The sequence below is a fragment of the Mustela lutreola genome, chromosome 5 (assembly GCF_030435805.1).
Source record: "Mustela lutreola isolate mMusLut2 chromosome 5, mMusLut2.pri, whole genome shotgun sequence".
Lineage (NCBI taxonomy): Eukaryota > Metazoa > Chordata > Mammalia > Carnivora > Mustelidae > Mustela > Mustela lutreola.
The window spans coordinates 142,064,202-142,085,504 of NC_081294.1; the positions used below are offsets into that span (position 1 = coordinate 142,064,202).

The 21,303-nt window shown below is 37.1% G+C and overlaps 1 protein-coding gene across 1 annotated transcript in view; it reads right to left on the bottom strand.

Moving 5' to 3' along the window:
- LOC131832578 (protein FAM170A-like) overlaps nt 1–21,303 on the bottom strand; it is a 204,746-nt gene that overhangs the window by 107,921 nt on the left and 75,522 nt on the right. The window lies entirely within an intron of this gene.

The window sequence follows — 21,303 nt, forward strand, 5'->3', positions numbered from 1 at the left end:
CTATCACTCTTAGGATCAAATCCTGGACCTAATTTTTGGCATAATATCTCATAATCTCTCAGGAAATGAGAATAGATTTAGATAAGGCCATAGATGTCTTCTAGCTTTTAGAGCATGCTCTGAGGAAAGAGTTCATACTCTGATGCTATTGTTCTCTTTTTTCAAAAAATTTACAGCTATTAACAAAAGCCAGCAAAGAGCTGAGTCCTTACAATCACCACTGCTCCTTTATCTTTCAGTTGCTGGAGATATTGATTGTATAAACCCCTACATACCCTTGCATCTAAATGACATCTCAGTTTATCACTCATGGGGCTCATGGCAAGAAAGATGCTACAGTATTCATTGGTCATTAACACTCATTCCACTTATTACCAAGAAGCATCCCCTGTTGCCATCCAACTAATGAGTAATTCAGTTCCAGACTAATACTCCACTGTTCTGCTTCTTGGGCCATTTCCATTACAACATTTCCATTTCCATTACAACCACCACGATGTTGGAGAAAGCATTTAAGCAAAGATAAAGAAAGATTCAGAAACTTGATGTGGACAGCTACTACCCTGCAAATTAACTCAGAGTTACTCAGTTACTCAGAGTTGAAGTTATATATGGTGGGCATCAAAAGTGCCTTCCAGGGATGCCTGGGTGGCTCAGTTGGTTAAGCGGCTGCCTTCAGCTCAGGTCATGATCCCAGCGTCCTGGGATCGAGTCCCAGATCAGACTCCTTGCTCCACAGGGAGCCTGCTTCTCCCTCTGCCACTCTGTCTGCCTGTGCTCTCTCTCCCCCGCCTCTCTCTGACAAATAATTAAATAAAAATCTTTAAAAATAAAAAGTGTCTCCCATAATCATTTAAACATTTATTTTTATTTTTAAGTTTATTTATTTATTTACAACCAATGTGGGACTTGAACTCACAACCCTGAGATCAAGAGATGCATGCTCTTCTGACTGAGCCAAGCCAGGGGCCTGTTAATCATTTCTTAAAGGATAAATCCAATGAACTTCTTGAACATGCCTCACCTTTCCTGTCCCATAATTTTTCAAAAAGTACATCTAAAGATAAAATATACCAATATGAATTTATAGTTAACCCATTGTTTATACTTGGCTTCATGATCAATTCATAGCACAGGCAAATCTGTGTTATTTGAGCTAGCTCATTCAAAATCATGCAAACAAAAACAAAAACAAAATGCTCTATGAAATCATACCTGTTGCAGCTTCTTAAAATAATTTAACCTGATGTACTTTATATTAAAATGAGTTTTGGAAGTAGTCCTTTTCATTAAAAGCCAATCTACTACCTTTTTCAAAATGCAGTTGGAAAGACAATGTACGATGAGTAACACCTGAATGATTTTTGACATTTTTAATAGCAAATTAAATAAAATTGAAAACCTAATCAGTGAAATTTAAATGACTGTTTGTGGGGTGAATGACAGTGAACCTCAGTGATAAAGAAAAGGAAAAGTAAGTGGGTCACATCAATCTTTACCATTGTTTCAACCTATTCTTTCCCCAAACATTTCACTCCCTTTTTCAGGATAGACAGAAAAAGTAAATGAAAGTACTCTAAGATTAGTAAGTTTCACTTTATTTTTTTAAAGATTTATTTATTTGATCACTTCTTGGGCTTTCGGCTAAGATCAAGTGTAAAGATTTATTTATTTGAGAGCATGTGCACCAGAGCATGAGCAGGGGGAGGGGCAGAGGGATATGGAGAAGCAGACCGCCCCCTGAGCAGGGAACCTGAGGGGACCTGAGGTCCATCCAGGACTCTGGGATCATGACCTGAGCTTATGGCAGATGCTTAAAGGACTGAGCCACACAGGAACCCAAGTTAGTAAATTTCAGAAGAATCATGACCTGAGCTTATGGCAGATGCTTAAAGGACTGAGCCACACAGGAACCCAAGTTAGTAAATTTCAGAAGAATTTCAAGTTAGTATCTCTCCTATAAGCGAGATACCTTCTTGAAGGCAGACAATCTGAAATTCACATGCAAATGATAATAAATTTTTTTTACAATGACTTTGAGAACACATATGTAGAAGCGTGTATCAATACAGGATCAGATAACCTTTTTCAGTGATAAGGATGAAGAAGAGTTATGAATATTCTCCATGCATTCATGGAGCCACAGCCATATATCCTATACTTTTATGATGAAAAATGGCATGTATCTACTTCCCAACTGATATTCCACTTAAAAGGAAAGTCCATCATTGTCAGTAATAAAAAAAAAAATATGTCATATAACCTGTGTTTCATAAATTAGTAAGATTGAAAAAGTAAGAATTCATAACTTGTGTGTTATCTTAATAGCTGAAGAATATAAAGGAAATGGAATACAGCATAGTTAAAATTTAAACCAAAAGGGAAATTCACAAAAGTCCAATAAAAATAAAAAAACATCTTCCTAAAAGTATTATTTTTCATTAACACAATCTCCACAAATTTATCCCTTCACTTTTGTAATTTCTTTGCATATTATTTTCTTCTGATTTCCATAGAAACAGTACAAATTATCTCATGCTAAGATAATTGTTGTCTCACACTGGCTTTGGTCACTTCTTGATTTTCTACTGATTTTCCATCTGGCCAAAACCAGTATTTTCATAAAATTTTAGAGAAGATAAAATGAAGCTTATTTTTGCACTTCTCAATGATATCTTGCATTCCCATGATTTAGTGAGTTTCCAGCCAAAAGACAAGAGAAAAGGGTATTTGGGTTCAAGTGAAAAAAAAAACAATGGATTAGAGATGACTCACATTGCATTAAAAAACAACAACAACAACACATTACATTTAATGACAGTTTATGAAGAACTGAGAAATATCTAAAAATGTTAAATATAAATATTTATAGCATAGACAACTGCCCCCAAAGCTTCAACCCTTCCATTGGCCCTCCCATCAGTAATGAATGGTTTGGGACCACTCTTCTCAACTGTGCCTCCCGAAAACACAGAGCACAGAGTAAGCATGATGATCAATCATTATGTGTATAAACTACGACAACAAAGGTATTACCCCTAATTTGTATTTTAAAAAGCACTCAGAAATAGGTGTTAAATAACTTTCCCCAAAGTTGGGGTTTCTAATTCTAAATCTTTATGAATACCGTCTTCAATCTCCCATTTTGTCCTGCTTCTCATTCATTCATCAACATCAACTCTATCTCACAGGCCCATAAACCTGCCTTTTACTTTCTTTGCCTTGAGTTCAAACTATACTCAGCCATCTCTACAGGTGTTGCTGCCACCCGAAAACTTCTGTAGTATAGATTTCCTTTGCCTTAAGGGGGACAGTACGTTGAATTCGATGTACTAGCATCAATCATTTTTCTTCTGCTGCTTCTTTTCCCATTTCTAAAGATAAAATCAATGTATCTTTTGAAGTAGTCCCAATACCCTGAAAAACTGTTAAGTTTACAGCAAAGAAAGAGAATTATAAGACTTTACTTACTGAAGCATTTGATTTAATACTGAACTCTATCCAAAGCACCTCTGCCACTAATGTCAATATCTGTGCCATATTGTGTGGATTCAGAAATACAGGTAAAATGTTGGCCTGAGTTTACGGAAATTAAAAAAAGCCAATTATACTCGCTGCTGAACCAAACACCTTTCAAAATTCAACTAAAAACGTGAAATCATTTTTTAAAAATTCATGCCATACCTGACTAGAAAAAATAAAAGGCTAGAGAAAATTGATGAAAGATAAAGATATTAGATATATTTATATCTATAAATTTACAATATATCTACATATATTTATTTATAATATGATACATTGATTGGATTGATTTTTTAATTTTAAGTTCTTACCTATAACTGACATGGAAATTATTTTCAAATTATCATTTGAAGCCTCTTGTAAATAAAAACCTTAAAAAGAACTGTGATTTCATTTTCCTTGGCTGTATCATTGTGAAACCTGCAAATATTAATGGACAACCCAGGAAACCTCAGAGAAATCTGCCAAATAAATGCATATTTAGAGCAGGATTGTCAAAGATAAAGCCCTGAAGGAGACCCAAGCATCAGACCTGTATGTTTCCATATTAAACAAGAATTAATGAACACAAAAGAACAAATACATCAAGGTTAATGGTTAATGTGCAGAGTGATAATGGGGAAACAGATTAATTTCATTCCCAGGCTCAGTTCTTTCCAATGATACCATCACTTTGTAATTTGAAAAGGGGAGAATCCAGTGGCATTTGTTTTCATGATAAAGTGGAGAATAGATCATAAGAGTGCTTGCCCCACTGGAGCTTATAATGTTGACACGGTGTATTTGCAAAACTCACATCTACATTCTTTTATTGAAAAAAAAATCATGAAGCCAACTAGATAACTGTCATAAAAAGCAATTTCCCAGAATTTATAGAAGAGATTTATATTTGGATGATCTATACAATGAGATTTTAAGTCAGAAGGTAAATTAGTGACACATGTAATAGTCAACCCAGCCACAGTCCACACAAACATCAAACTTAATACTGGTTTGGTATTTTTCCCCCTTGGTTCTGGTCCTTCCATCATTTATGGCTTTCACAAAATTTTAGAACAGCAAGGTTCTGAGGATCACTCTGTCAGAAAAGGAGGAAATAAGGAAGAGGCAAGAAAAACTGAGTATTGATAGAACAATCTTCCCAAAGTGCAAAACAGTAGGCAAGAAAAGCACAGTTTGAAGAGCTAGGCCAAGAAAAGAGTACTATGAATCAAAATAACCTCAGGAGGAGAGCAAAAATTTGGAGAAGCTTAAGATAACTGCACAGAGCCATATATTAAAATCTTCTGCATAAGAGAGACCTAAATTCCAGAAGAGCTTTGAGAAATTACAGGACAATCTTAAGAGGGAAAAAAGAATTGAAAATCAAGAAGAGAGGAATAAAGGAATGTGACAGATGTAAGTTAAATTGGTGTTGATTACTAAGATTCTGTGATTTTTTTTTAGAAGATTTTATTTGTTTATTTGACAGACAGAGATCACAAGTAGACAGAGAGGCAGGCAAAGAGAGAGAAAGGGAAGCAGGCTCCCTGCTGAGAAGAGAGCCCAATGTGGAACTCGATCCCAGGACCCTGAGATCATGACCTGAGCCGAAGGCAGCAGCTTAACGCACTGAGCCACCCAGGTGCCCTGTGATTTTTTTTTCTAGTGCAATTCCTTTAAATAATTATAAAATTCAATGGTATGTTGTGCTGGCAAAGGATGAAATAGCTGAGATGAAGTATCAGTGAATGTGAGGGATCATGAAATTTTCACGTTTCATGGATCATGAGTGAGGATGCTGCAGTTATCAAGATGACAAAATATGACCTGGAAGAAATGAACATTTGAGACGGTTATGGAAGCCCTTGGGAAAGAGATTAGGAAAGAATGGAATGAGTCAATTCAAGAGGAAATTTAATTTTGAAATTTTAGTAATGTGAAGTCTACAAATTAATAGGCAATAAGATTAGGTTAATTTTCCTACCTCTTGCTTTAGGGTGGTATTAGAGGACTCCTCATTTAAGCTCTTACTGTATTGGCAATGGTATTAGCAGAGTTAAGGGTAATCATGGCTGTGAAATTTAATATTATGTGAATAATGTTCCTATCTTGAAAATTTGGTGAAACACCTAAAGTTGTGTTCTCATGACACATTATGGCTATTCAATATAAAATATTGGGAGGGCATCCTAATTACGGTGAAGGTAATTAAATAAATGATGAAGACCATTAATTATTGGGTTAGGGGTATCTCCCTATGTAGGTCCTCCATTGGTGACATCAGTAGGAATAAAAGGCGGTGAAGGAGAAAGAAGTGGAAGGAAGGAGTTCCACATCAGAAAGGAGTTTCTGAAGACAAAGTTGAACCTTTCTCAAAGGGTTAGATGGAAGGATATGTATGAACGGGCAAGAATAGGAAAGACATGGGTAGAGTTAAGTCTAGAAATGGAAAAAGACACAGTGAAGGAGAGAGCCAGATAAGAAGTTTGGGGCTAAAGAGAACTAGCAGTTACCTCTTTGGAGTTCCTTCATTTTTGTATTTGTTTTTTAAGATACTATGTATGTATTTATGTACGTATTTAAAGAGAGAACACAAGCAGGGAAGAGGAGCAGAAGGAGAGAGAATCTCAAGCAGACTCTGTGCTGAGTGCAGAGCCTGACGTGGGGGCTCAATTTCATGACCCAAGATCATGACCTGAGCTGAAACCACGAGTTGGACACTCAACTGACTGAGCCATCCTGGCATGCTGATTCATTTTTAATATAAAATTTGACAGTATTTACTTAGAATTTATGAAAAATCAATTGATAATGTTTGATAAAGCATTTAAATTTTGCAATATTTCAAAATACTTCCTGCAAAAGAATTTTTTTTGACAATATAGTCTTGATTCTGTTACTGAAAATACTTGTATAAAGCCAAATCATTGAGTTTATAGAGCACACACACAAACACACACACAGAAAATTAAGTAAATATTTCAATGCCATGATTCTCAGGAAGAATCTTGTGTCTATAGTAATGTATGTATTTTTGAAAGTTGATTGAAAATGTTTCTCTACTTAACAACTTCTAAGAAACATCACACTACATTTCTAAACATCACATTACATGTAAGCAGGATACACTGTGTTCCAGCTTTGATGATGCCCCTATCAAACCACTTTAGAAACAGAAAGTGTGAATTTTATTTAAATAGATTAGTGCAGCTTGAATGGTGCCATGATTTTTCCTTGTGACACTTCTTGCAAATTATCACCTTTTTCTGAGACATGTGGATTAGTAACCAGAGTTCACTTCCTAAGAATGGTGGTTGGACGGTAAAGACAGAAAGCAGAAATAAAGGTCCTTGAAATATCAACTAAACCCAGAGAAACGAACAGCAGATGCTCTATATGAAAAAGCCTCAGAAAATTCTTTCCATAGTTCTTAGTGTCCTATTTCCAAAGAAAAAAGCCTTGGTTTTCCATAAAATATTACCAAAGTATAAATATCCAGATTCAGACTCTCTAGCACTACTCAATTTCCTAAAAATCTAAAATACAAAGTATATTAATTTTTAAAAAATGTATAGAAATAAATGATGCCCCTAGATTCTATATATTTCTTTTTATAAATCAACAAATAGTTCTGAAAGTGGCTAATTCACTGTAGTTTACAGAAATCATTATATAAATACGCTTCCTCTACAGTTTTCAGTAGGACAGGGTATTCAGAAAGAAGCAGAAAAGATTTTTGTTTTACAATATTTTCCAAAAGAGTTTTCAGGTTCCACTGAGTTTTTATAACCTATTTTTTTCTGTTTAAAATTTAAAATATTTATTGAAATTCCTCCAAGCTAACAGACATCACTTCACGTGGCTTTTGGTATTTTCTAAGCAATTTATTTAAGAGAGTAAATGATATTTATAGCTCATCCCATGAGACAAACATGATTCCATCCATGTTTTAAGAAAAAGTCAGATGAATTAGGAGAAGATGATGCATTTTTATCCAGTCTTTTTTTTTTTTTTTAAATTCAGTTAGTCAGGCACCTGGGTGGCTCAGTTGGTTAAGCAGCTGCCTTCAGTTCAGGTCATGGTCCCAGGGCCCTGGGATCAAGTCCTGTGTCAGGCTCCCTGCTCAGCAGGGCTTCTATGTCTCCCTCTACCTCTGCTCATGCTCTGTTCTTCCCACATACACACTGTCTCTCTCTCTCAAATAAAATATTTTAAAAAATAAATTCAGTTACCCAACATATCCTACTTCATATTTCAGATGTCACGTTCAAAAATTCATCAGATGTATATAACACTCACTGCTGATCAAATTACATGCCCTGCTTAATGCCCATCACCCAATTACCCCTTGCCTTCACCCACCTCCACTCCAGCAATCCTCAGTTTGTTTCCTATAGTTAAAAGTCTCTCGTGGTTTTTTCCCCTTCTCTGATGACTTCTCTGATTCACTTTCCCCCTCGCTTCCCTATAATCTTCTGCACTGTTTATTATATTCCACAAATGAGTGAAACTAAATGATAATCTTTCTCTGAATGACTTATTTTGCTTAGCCAATACCCTCCAGTTCCAATGACCTAGATGTAAATGGTAATTATTCACCCATTCTGATACCCTCCAGTTCCAACCACCTAGATGTAAATGGCAATTATTCACCCATTCTGATGGCGGACTAATATTCCAATGCATATATATATATATATACATATATATATCCATTGATCTATTGATTGACACGTAGGCTCTTTCTAGTTTGGCTACTGTGGGCATCACTCCCCAAAATGTTGGGGTACAGGTGCCCCTTTGGATCACTGCATTTGTATCTTCGGGGTAAATACCTAGTAGGGCAATTGCTGGGTTATAGAGTAGCTCTATTTTTAACTTCTTGAGGAACCTCTATACTGTTTTCCAGAGTGGCTGCACCAGTTTGCATTCCCACCCAGTGTAAGAGGGTTCCCTTTTCTCCACATCCTCACCAACATTCGTTGTTTCCTGTCTTGTTAATTTTCACCATTCTGACTGGTGGTTTTGATTTGTATTTCCCAGAAGCCAAGTGATGTGGAGCATTTTTTTTGTGTCTGTTAGCCATCTGCATGTCTTCTTTGCAGAAATGTCTGTTCATGTCTTCTGCCCATTTCTTGACTGGATTATTTGTTTTTGGGGTGTTGCATTTGGTACATTCTTTATAGGTCTTGGATTCCAGCATTTGATCTGTTATTTGCAAATACCTTCTCCCATTCCATAAGTTGCCTTTTAGTTTTGTTGATAGCTGCCTTTGCTGTGCAGAAGCTTTTTATTTTGATGAAGTCCCAACAGTTCATTTTTGCTTCAGCTTCCCTTTCCTTTGGAGACATTTCTAGCAAGATAGAGCTTGAAATCACAGCATTGTGATGTCCTCATCTTTCGTTCTCATTTTCAACATTCCTCTGGCTATTCAGGGTCATTTTGGGTTTCATACAAATTTTAGGATTATTTGTTCCTGCTCTGGAAAAAAGTTGATGGTATGTTGATAGGGATTGCAATGAATATATAGACTGTTAGGTAGCACAGGCATTTTAATAATATTTGTTCTTCCAATCTATGAGCATTGAATGCTTTTCCATTTCTTTGTGTCTTCCTCAATTTCTTTCATAAGTGTAGTGTTTAGAGTACAGATCCTTTGCCCCTTTGGTCAGGTTTATTCCTAGGTATCTTATGGTTTTTGGTACAATTGTAAATGGGATTAATTCCTTCATTTCTCTTTCTTCTGTCTCAGTGTTAGTGTATGGAAATGCAACTGACTTCTGTTCATTGATTTTCTATCCTGCCACATTGCTGAATTCCTGTACAATTTCTAGAGATTTGAGGATAGAGTCTTTTGGGTTTTCTACATGGAATATCATGTGATCTGCAAAGACAAAGAGAGAGTTTGACTTCTGTTGGCTAATATGAGTGTCTTTTATTACTTTTTGTTGTCTGATTGCTGATGCTAGGACTTCTACTACTATGTTGAGTAACAGTGGTGAGAGTAGATATAACCTGCCATATTCCTGACCTCAGGAGAAAAGCTCTCAGAATTTTCCCCCTGAGCATATTATTCACTGTGGGCTTTTCAAAGATGGCTTTTATGCTATTGAGGTATGTTCTGTTTATCCCAACACTGGAAAGTTTGAATCAAGAAAGGATGTTTTACTTTGTCAAATGCTTTTTCTGCATTAATTGAGAGGATCCTAAGGGTCCTGCCCTATTAATGAGATGTATCACACTGGTTGATTTGCAAATGTTGAACCAACCTTGCAGCTCAGGAATAAATCCTACTTGGTTGTGGTAATAATCCTTTGAATGTACTGCTGGATCCTACTGGCTAGTGACTTGGTGAGAATGTTGGCATCCATGTTCATCAGGAATATTGGTCTGTAATTCTCCTTTGTGGTGTGATATTTCTCTGGTTTGGCCTCATAGAGTTAGGAAGTTTTCCTTCCATTTCTATTTCTTAAAATAGTTGCAGGAGAACAGGTGTTAGTTTTTCTTTAAATGTTTAGTAGAATTCCCCTGGCAAGTCAACCAGCTCTGGACTCATATTTATTGGGAAATTTTTGATTACTGCTTCAATTTCCTTGTGGGCTATCAGTTTGTTCAGGTTTTCCATTTCTGCCAGTCTCTGCTTTAATAGTTTATAAGTTTCTGGTAATGCATCCATTTCTTCCACATTGCCTAATCTGTTAACATACAGTTGCTCATAATATGTCCTTAAAATCGTTTTTATTTTCCTGGCGTTCATGGTTTAGGGTCCACAAATTCTTTTAGTTTCTGTTTGTCCTGAAAGCTCTTCATCTCTCCTGCCATTCCGAATGACAGTTTTACTGAGTAAAGTATTCTTGGCAGCATGTTTTTCTCATTTAGTACCTTGAATATATCATTCCAGCCCTATCTGACCTGCCAGGTCTCTGTGGATAGGTCTGCTGACAATCTATTGTTCCTACCCTTGTACCTTAAGGACCTCTTGTTCCAAACTGCCTTCAGGATTTTCTCTTTATCTCTGAAATAGATACAGTTTCACTATTATATGTCAGGGTGTTGATCTATTCTTATTGATTATGAGGAGGGTTCTCTGTAACTTGAATGCCTGTTTCCTTCCACAGAGTAGGAAAGCTCTCAGCTATGATTTGGTCAATTAACCTTTTCTTTCTCTTTCTTCTTCCTCTGGGACCCCAGTAATTCTAATGTTGTTTCACTTTATGGCATCACTGATTTCTTGAAGCCTCCTATCATGGTTCTCTAGTTGTTTTTCTCTCTTTTCCTCAGCTTCCTTCCTTTCCAGCACCTTGTCTTCTTATATGACTGACTCTCTCTTCTACCTCGTTTACCCTAGCTGTTAGAGGATCCATTTTAGACTACACCTCAGTTAAAGCACTTTTAATTTCGGACTAGTTAGATTTTTTTTCTCCACAAAAAGATTCTCTAGTGTCTTTTTTGCTTTTTTTCAAGCCCAGCTAGTAACTTTATAATCATTATCCTGAATTCCAGCTCTGATATTTTACTTATGTGCATATTGATTAGATCTGTGGCCCAGAGTGTATTTTTAAAAGATTTTTTTTTTTTTTAATTTACCTGAGAGAGCAGAGGAAGAGGGAGAAACAAGCTCCTCACTGAGCAGGGATATGGAGCTCAAACCTAGGACCCTAGGATCATGACCTGATGTGGCAGGGAGTATTACCACTGGTTCTTTCCTTTGCTGTGAATTCCATTTTGCCCAGAGAAGAATGGAACAATGAGAGAACAAAATCAAAAATATCAAACACAACCTAGGGAAAATACACACTAGACAAGAGGTCAGAAACCAAAAAAGAAAAAAAGAAAAAAAGAGAGGGGGAGAATATAATCTCCTAGGTAGACAAAACAGGATGATCTATATGATCCTGGGTATATTTTCATTTGTCGTTAGAAAATACTAAATCCAAAAGACAACTGACAGAATGGGAGAAGATATTTGCAAATGACATATCAGATAAAGGACTAGTGTCCAGAATCTATAAAGAACTTAGCAAACTCAACACCCAAAGAACAAATAATCCAATCAAGAAATGGGCTGAGGACATGAACAGACATTTCTGCAAAGAAGACATTCAGATGGCCAACAGACACATGAAAAAGTGCTCCATATCACTCGGCATCAGGGAAATACAAATCAAAACCACAATGAGATATCACCTCACACCAGTCAGAATGGCTAAAATCAACAAGTCAGGAAATGACAGATGCTGGCGAGGATGCAGAGAAAGGGGAACCCTCCTACACTGTTGGTGGGAATGCAAGCTGGTGCAACCACTCTGGAAAACAGCATGGAGGTTCCTCAAAATGTTGAAAATAGAACTGCCCTATGACCCAGCAATTGCACTATTGGGTATTTACCCTAAAGATACAAATGTAGTGATCCAAAGGGGCACATGCACCCGAATGTTTATAGCAGCAATGTCTACAATAGCCAAACTATGGAAAGAACCTAGATGTCCATCAACAGATGAATGGATCAAGAAGATGTGGTATATATACACAATGGAATACTATGCAGCCATCAAAAGAAATGAAATCTTGCCATTTGTGACAACATGGATGGAACTAGAGCGTATCATGCTTAGCGAAATAAGTCAAGCAGAGAAAGACAACTATCATATGATCTCCCTGATATGAGGAAGTGGTGATGCAACATGGGGGCTTAAGTGGGTAGGAGAAGAATAAATGAAACAAGATGGGATCGGGAGGGAGACAAACCATAAGTGACTCTTAATCTCACAAAACAAACTGAGGGTTGCTGGGGGGAGGGGGTTAGGGAGAAGGGGGTGGGATTTTGGACATTGGGGAGGGTATGTGCTTTGGTGAGTGCTGTGAAGTGTGTAAACCTGGTGATTCACAGACCTGTACCCCTGGGGATAAAAATATATGTTTATAAAAAATAAAAAATTAAAAAATTTAAAAAAATAAAAATAAAAATAAACACTGCCATGTTGCCAGTCACTGTCAGACTGAAGAGCACACTGGAATTCACATTCCGAATTTGTTGTAATTCAGGTAGATACCACCTAAACTCATCTTTTGTTTTACTGTAACCAAGGCTTTGGCATCATTGAGCTCTCTTTTCTTCACGTAATGGGGGCTCCCAAGATTTACTTCAAAGAGTAACTCTGAAGATTAAATGAGATTATGTTCACACAATGCCTACTTTCGACATTCAGTACATAGTATTCTTGTAAGTAGTCCTAGTTCCTTTTAAAACCAACCATTTGCTGTCCCTGGTGGTCTCTGCAGAGAACCAGCCTGACTGCTAGCCTTCGAGTATATTTAAGCCTGTCTCCAATCATATCTGCCTAAGGATATGAGTCCTATCCCTGGCACATCACACCAGAACAGTATCAGCCATGACCTTGTACAACGATTCAGTCCTTAGTTCTGTACCTTTTATCTAAGCCAGCTCTAAGCATAGCTAAATTCTCTAAATTCTCTGACAGTGAAGGACTAGCAACTTTTATCATCCTGAGCCAAAATTAAATTTGCTCTTTCATGGAAAAAAAATAATCTTTTGTGTAGAGAAGTAATCATGTGTATATATTAAGAAATTCTTAGCAGAGGCTGGGATTCACATAACAAAATCAAGTATAATTTGTCACTCAAAGACATGTGTTAATCACACCATTATTCTCTCATTTGGTTCTTTGGAAAGTTGTTTAACCCAAAACCAGACAAGGATCCCACCAAAAAAGAGAGCTATAGACCAATATCCTTGATGAACACAGATGTGAAAATACTCAACAAAATACTAGCCAATAGGATTCAACAGTATATTAAAAAGATTATTCACCACGACCAAGTGGGATTTATTCCAGGGCTGCAAGGTTGGTTCAACATCCGCAAATCAGTCAATGTGATACAACACATCAATAAAAGAAAGAACAAGAACCATATGATACTCTCAATAGATGCTGAAAAAGCATTTGACAAAGTACAGCATCCCTTCCTGATCAAAACTCTTCAAAGTGTAGGGATAGAGGGCACATACCTCAATATCATCCAAAGCCATCTATGAAAAACCCACCGCAAATATCATTCTCAATGGAGAAAAACTGAAAGGTTTTCCGCTAAGGTCAGGAACACGGCAGGGATGTCCATTATCACCACTGCTATTCAACATAGTACTAGAGGTCCTAGCCTCAGCAATCAGACAATCAGACAACAAAAGGAAATTAAAGGCATCCAAATCGGCAAAGAAGAAGTCAAATTATCACTCTTCGCAGATGATATGATACCATATCTGGAAAACCCAAAAGACTCCACTCCAAAACTGCTAGAACTTATACAGGAATTCAGTAAAGTGTCAGGATATAAAATCAATGCACAGAAATCAGTTGCATTTCTCTACACCAACAAGACAGAAGAAAGAGAAATTAAGGAGTCAATCCCATTTACAATTGCACCCAAAACCATAAGATACCTAGGAATAAACCTAACCAAAGAGACACAGAATCTATACTCAGAAAACTGGAAAGTTGTTTAAATTGGCACCATTTCCTTTTTGGTTGTCACACTGTTTTTCTGTACATATCTTCATAAAATAAAACCAAATAATGATTATTGAATTTTGTGATATATGTGTCAAGTCATATAGTAGAAAATTAGGTTAGACTGTTTGGATCCTTATTATTCAATGGTTTGTTTTGGGGTTTTGTTTTCAGGATATTTTCTTTGGGGGGGGGTCACTTTAAACAAGATGCCAATTCTTGTCTGAACCATTGGCAATAAAAGAAAACTGTTAGAAGTGGAAAGCTCTTGGAAAATTAGCATATCATGACTAATTTTTTTTTAAATGATATTATAAGGTTTCCTGGTTGAGTAGGTATCCTTTAATTAAGGGCTTTTCATTAGAAACGATGGGATTATTGAGCCAGGCTCTAGGAAGTGGCACATTTCTACATTTCAAAGAGATAGGAGAAGAAAAAAACAAAAAAATGCTAGAAGAGAAGATAGTTTACCTTATGAGCAGATCCTTTTTTTCTGCTGCATTGCACAGGTGTGGGAATGAGGGAGGGAGGAGCAAATTGGCCGGGGTGTCCAGCCAAGCCTGGACAGCTGTGGATAAGTAGCCCTCACCACTGATTCCCTTCCCAGGGCTCACTTTGGGCTTTGTCTTCCTACCATACACACACACACACACACACACACACACACACACACACACGCTGAGTCATTCATGGGTTCAAGAAAATGAAAAGTAACATAAAAGTAGTCACCCCACAAGTCAGATTTCAGTGTAGTAAGTATGGACTCCATCTAATTTTCCTTCTCTGTACTTGAGAGCCCAGAGCATGATCAGTACATCACTTCTATTCTGTCACTATCAATCTAGTATCTTTATACCACCATTTGATGAATGTTTACTGGATTAATTAACTGTTATAAGCATAACACCTATTTAGTGATATAAAGAAGTGCAATCATGAGAGATCCTGTTTGAAAGATTATATTTTTGTTCCCAAATATATAATCCATATAGAAGGATAATGCAGTGACTATTAAATTGAGATAATTTTTTTTCTTTTCTAAAAAAACACTGTAACTTTCTTCAAACACTGAATAATGTTTTTAAAAAGTCCATGAACCTGGGGCTCCTGCATGGCTCAGTTGCTTAAGCATCTAGATGCCTTCAGTTCAGGTCATGATCTCTGGGTCCCCAGCTTGAGTCCACTGGGCTCCCTGGTCAGCAGGGGTCTGCCTCTTCCTCTGCCCCCGCCCCACTTCCTCTCTCTCTCAAATAAATCTTAAAATAAATAAATAAATAAGGGCGCCTGAGTGGCTCAGTGGTTAAGCCTCTACCTTCGGCTCGGGTCATGATCTCAGGGTCCTGGGATCGAGCCCCGCATCGGGCTCTCTGCTCAGTGGGGAGTCTGTTTCCTCCTCTCTCTCTGCCTGTCTCTCTCTGCCTACTTGTGATCTCTGTCTGTCAAATAAATAAATAAAATATAAAAATTAATTAATTAATTAATTAGAAGTCCATGAACCCATCTTGCAGCTAAAATTATATTTGTCGCTTTAGAAACATAATTCTACTAAACATTAAACACTGATATTTCTACATTGAGATAAAGATATACATAGATCTGTGTCATTCATTTTAACTGGTGAATACATACAACACATTCTTTTTCATTCCCCTACTGGATGATTTCTACTGAATAAGGTCTTTATTTCCAGAAAACTTTTTGCTGCCATGTGATCTTGAACTCATGGAGCCAGTACTATCCACTGATCAGGAAGAAAGACAGTGCTTCCTAGAGGGGAAAGACAGTGCTTCCTAGACTTAACCTTCCAAACAGATTTTTAAAATCACTTGTCAGAAATAATAGTCTGGAGGGCAATGCACTCATTTGCAAGACCCAGATTCTATTACAAAAAGAAAATATTTAGATTCAAAAATGCAAAAACAATTAGAGAACTGAGAAGGAAAAAGAGGAAGACTCCTGGACTGTAGGGAAGGCTGGGACAGGAGTTCAGAAGAGAACCAGAGTTATATCCTTTTACAATAAACCAGTGATCTAGTATGTAAACTATTTCTCTGAATTCTGTGAGCCATTCTAGCAAAGTAATGAAACCCAGGAAAGGAGGGGTTTGTAGGAACCTCTGAATTCTTTTTGGTTGATCAGAAAGAAGTACAGGTAACAATCTGGACTTGCTACTGGCATCTGAAACCTATGGTGAAAATTGTTGGAACTGCCAATATAGCTGATTGCTCAGGAGCCCAGCCTGTTAACTAGTGTAGGAAGTGTCTTTGGGGGTCAGTCTGGTAGTACTGAACTGTTAACCTAAGAGATCTAATATGAGTAGACAATGTCAGTAGTGAGTTGAATTGTAGGACACCCACCTGGTGTCCAAGAATTGTTTGGTGTTGTCAAGGAAACCAATCCCAATCCTCACTGGAATTGGTTCCAGAACACCCCCAAAGATTTGGTAGGATGTAATCTCAGAGCCCATGAGTGAGAGAAAGAATACATGAAGGAGGGAAGGAAGGAACTCCTGAAATGGCCTCAAGGCCCCCCAGTGGCTGTGGCTTCACAGTAAGCTAGTTTCTAAACAAAGGACATCTCTGGACAAACTCCATAGGGAAACTACTTTAGAGAAGGTTTTCAAAGTGACGAAGATCACGTTTAGCTGCATGGCTCCTTAGAATGTTCTGTTTTCTCCACAAGAAGGTCGTTACCCCCAATACCAAAGTGTATCATTCTGGCACTTTAGTGGCTTATTGTAAAGCTGGATCTGACAACCAGAATGCACTACTCTGTCTGAGTCCAGAAGGGGCAATCTGTAAGAGCTCTGACTTAGCAGGCAGTGGCAGCTGAGCTGGGCAAATATGCCCACACTCCAGAGGCCCTGGCTGTAACTGAGGATAAGCAAACTGCTCAGTGCTCAAAGGCAGGAGAGGCCAAGAGAATCCAAAAAGTCACTGAGGAGGCTTCCCCTGCCTCCTTAGAAAACCGAGAGCAACTATGCACTTGGACACATGCCACGATGAGTCGGCCACTGTACAACAGACACAACGCTAACATCATCCCATCTTAGTTCATACACTTCCAGAAAGCCGCAGAGGAGACCACAAAATTTCCTGGGCCCTCTCCTGTTGTCGAAATTGAGATTTCCTAGTGTGTGATTATTGAGAATCAATATTGAGCAATGGCAACTCTTAACTATTGGCCTCTTATATGCAAACTGTTTAAAAGGTGTATCACTAACAAGAAGGTAGTATTCAAGCAATATTCCTAATTATAGACATAGAGAAGGCTGTATTTTTAATTCCTTCATGTGCAATAAGCAGAGATTCCAGTGACTCAAAATGGCAATAGCCAGAAAGCACCTGTCACCAAGATGCACAGGTTAATGAAAGCCTTTTAATTCTTTACTCATTTCCTACAGCCAACTTTCTGTTGTTGCTGCTGTTAATCACCTGAAGATTTTCTATATAAAAAAAGAAGAGGGGCATCTGGGTGGCTCAGTGGATTAAGTCTCCGCCTTCAGCTCAGGTCATGATCTCAGGATCCTGGGATCGATCCCCGTGTTGGGCTCTTAGCGGGGATCCTGCTTCCCGTTCTATCTCTGCCTGCCTCTCTGCCTACTTGTGATCTCTCTCTCTGTCAAATATATAAAGTTTTTGAAAACAAAAAAAAAAAAAAAAAGAAGAAGAAGAAGAAGAAGAGATTATACAAAACAAACAGGGTATAATGAAGCCTAACCAATCAACAGAATTGGACTATCTCAACCCCATGGCAGTGTCTGAGCAAATAAGCAATGTAATAACAAATAATATATTTTTTTAAATAATAAGCACATTGAAGGTAGAGATATCCATTTCCAGATCCATAAACAACTACTTGAAATCTGTCCCTTATATATAGAGAGGGCTAGTTAAAAGACTGACAAGGGTAAAACTATGTATTATCATTGGTTTGCATAAATATTTATATAAATATACATAAACACATATTTATACATATATATGTATATGCACAACAAATGATAAGAAATAGATGGCATCATTTATATCTTTAAAAGAGAAAAAACTGAAACAACAAAAAAAACTGAAGATATATCCTCAGAGGTCCTCAGATAATATAACTGGGACACCCAGACTGTGAGGGATGTGCACTTAATTAATTTAGGGAAGAGACCAGTGTAAGAAGAAATACAAAAGGAAGTAAAAGACCAGCAGAGGATAGGCACAGAGACCAATGAAATAAAATTCAGAGTCCACGATAAACATAAACCCATATATCTATTACTGGCTGATTTTTGACAAAAGCACCAAGTCTGTTCAATGGGGAAAGAATAGTCTCTTCAACTAATGGTGTTGGCACAACTGGATCTTCACATTCCAGAGAATGAAACTGGACCGCTAACTTACACTACATTAAAAAACTAACCCAGAATGGATCAGTGACCTAAATATTGAGATAAACCATAAAACCCTTAGAATAAAACAAAAGGATTCATCTTCATTACTTTGGATTTGACAATGGATTCTTAGGTAGGACACTAAAGTATGCCCAACAAAAGAAAAAAAGAGATAAATCTGATTTTATCAATTTTTTTTTAAAAAGCCTTTTGTGAATCAAAGGACATTATCAAGTAGTAAAAAGAGGCACTCGAGCTGGCTCAGTCAGTCAAACATCTGACTCCTGGTTTTGGCTCAGGTCATGATTTCATGGGTTGTGGGATCAAGCTCTGTGTCAGGCTTCTTGCTCAGCAGGGAGTCAGTTTGAAAGATTTTCTTCCTCTGCCCCTCTCCGGGATTATGCTCTCTGTCTCCCTCTGTCTGTCACTCTCTCAAAATAAAGAAACCTTTAAAAAAAAAAAATTAAAAAGACAATCAACAGAATAGGAAAAATATTTGCATGTCACGCATGTGATAAGGGTTTAATGCCCAAAATATGTATAGAAACCCTAAAACTCAACAACAAAACCCAATGTAAAATGGCACAAAAGAATTAAACAGACCAAAGAGGACATACAAATTGCCAATAAGCACATCAAAATATTCTCACCCTATTGGTTATGAGAGAGTGCAGATCAAAACCACAAGGAGTTACCAGTTCACATCCAGAAGGGGGGTTACAATGAAAATATTGAAACTAAAAAGTGTTGGCTAGGATGTGGAAAATGTAGAACCCTCACACATTCCTGGTTGGAATTTAAAATGATGCAACCACTGTGGTTGCAAATAGTTTGGTGGTTCCTTGTAAAGCTGAAGAGAATTAGCACATGATGCAACAATTTCACTTCTAGACATAAACCCAAAAGAATTGAGAACATGGGCTGAAAGAGACATTTGTACATCAAAATTAGTTTCAGCTTTACTCACAATAGCTAAAAGGTAGGAAAAAACTCAGCTATCCCTCAACAGATAAACGGGTAGACAAAACATGTTCTATTTACACAATGGAACCATAAAAAGGAACAACATCTGATACATGCTCCAATACAGATGAAGTGTGAAAACATATTAAGTGAAGTAAGTCTGACATAAAAAGATGAATAGTGGATGATTCCACTTATATGAAATACAGATAACAGGAAAATTCACAGAGACAGAAAACAGATTAGAGGTTATTAGGGGCAAGGTTGAGGAAGTACTGGGGAGTCAATGCTTAATAGTATTTCATTCTCCCAAAAAATACCCTGAAAGGTTACAGAATTTCTGTTTGGGTGACAAAAAACTTCTGGGAATCGAAAGTGATAAGGGCTGTACAACACTGAATATAATGCACGCCTTTGATCTGTACACTAAAAACTAGGTAAAATGGCCAATGTTATATTTTACAACATTTTAAAACTAAATATAATTAACAAAGATCTGAATTTTCTAGCCAAATTACATAGTTGTCCTTCAAGAATTTTTCCATTTTATGTAATATATTTTCAGAAATTAAATAAATATATAATTTTTAAATATAAAAAAAAAACAAAATAATTTTTTTTTTTTAAATGAAGAGGGAAGAAGGCCCATCCTTTGCTCTTCCTTCTAGGGAAATTATTGAATTGCATTTCACAGATGTGCTTACAGTATGAACCATATATAATCTTTAGAAAATCCCTCAAGGAGCTAAGCACAGGAGTAAACATTTATTTAGAATAAATTAAAAAAAAAACTACAACTTCCAAAGCTGACAAATATCACACAAGTCCACACACATAAAATTTATACTAATGGACTGCTTGATACACTTCTATGCTTTTCCTATATCGTTTTGTTCTTTATTCTTTGAAAATCTCTTCTCACGATGATTTGCAAACCACTGCCTAGTGAAGGAAGAGAAAGATGATTTAGGATTTCTTCTAGCATGACCTGTATTGGAAAGTCAGCTGTGTGGTGAGAGAGTTCATTTGCAGAAGCCTCGGTGTCACTTGTGGGAATCTTTCTTATCCTCTAGTCACTGTAGTTTCCTTTTGCTCATCATCAGCTGAACTTCCTGTCGGGCAGGAAGTAAATGCATGTCCTGAAGGCCATGTTCATTATCCCAAGGGACTTAATCTGTATCTCAGACAAAATTCTGAGCATCCCTGGTACATCTTCATGTGGGCTTCCTTGCCATACCTCAGTGGACACTTCAGTCTCTGAGAAGTCTTAGGGTCTCCCAAGAGGAAAGAGATTTCATAAAACCACTGAATGGTGAAGTTCAAAGTGATCAAAAAAGCACCTAGTCTGGAAATGTTTAAACTTCAGCCATCTAAGACCTACCCTCGGTTTTTCCATTTCTATATACCACTTCTGTTACTATTTGCTTACCATTTACTTTCCAATTTTTTACTTAGTCACAAACTTCAGTCTGACCGGACATAATTCTTCCCATAAAATTGTGTGTTTGAATGGCAACATATTCTTTTCCTCAATGGATGTTAAAATACATTTATAGCTCAGAAAAGAAGAGGGAAAAAAAGAGTCTGTCTGGGTCGTGCTAAACCTACTTCATGCCCTGCGCACCCCAGCAGATGCTGAAACAAAAGAATTCACAGGGACTGGAGAAGACTAGTATTGGGGGAGTTAATGACACAGGAATAAAACATCCCTTAAGCGATGGAAACTATGTGGAAACCTTGTTATTTTCCAAAACCAATGTAATTATCCTTTTTATTAAAGTGAAGTGGCAAAAAGAGCTATGCTCACAGATATTTTTTTTCCTCTACAAGTGTGTTTGTGTTTTTTTCCCTCCGCAAAAATAATGCCGTTCATTAGATTATAGCAATGTCTTGTGCGCTCAGGAGTCATTTTTATCAAGTGGGAAAAAA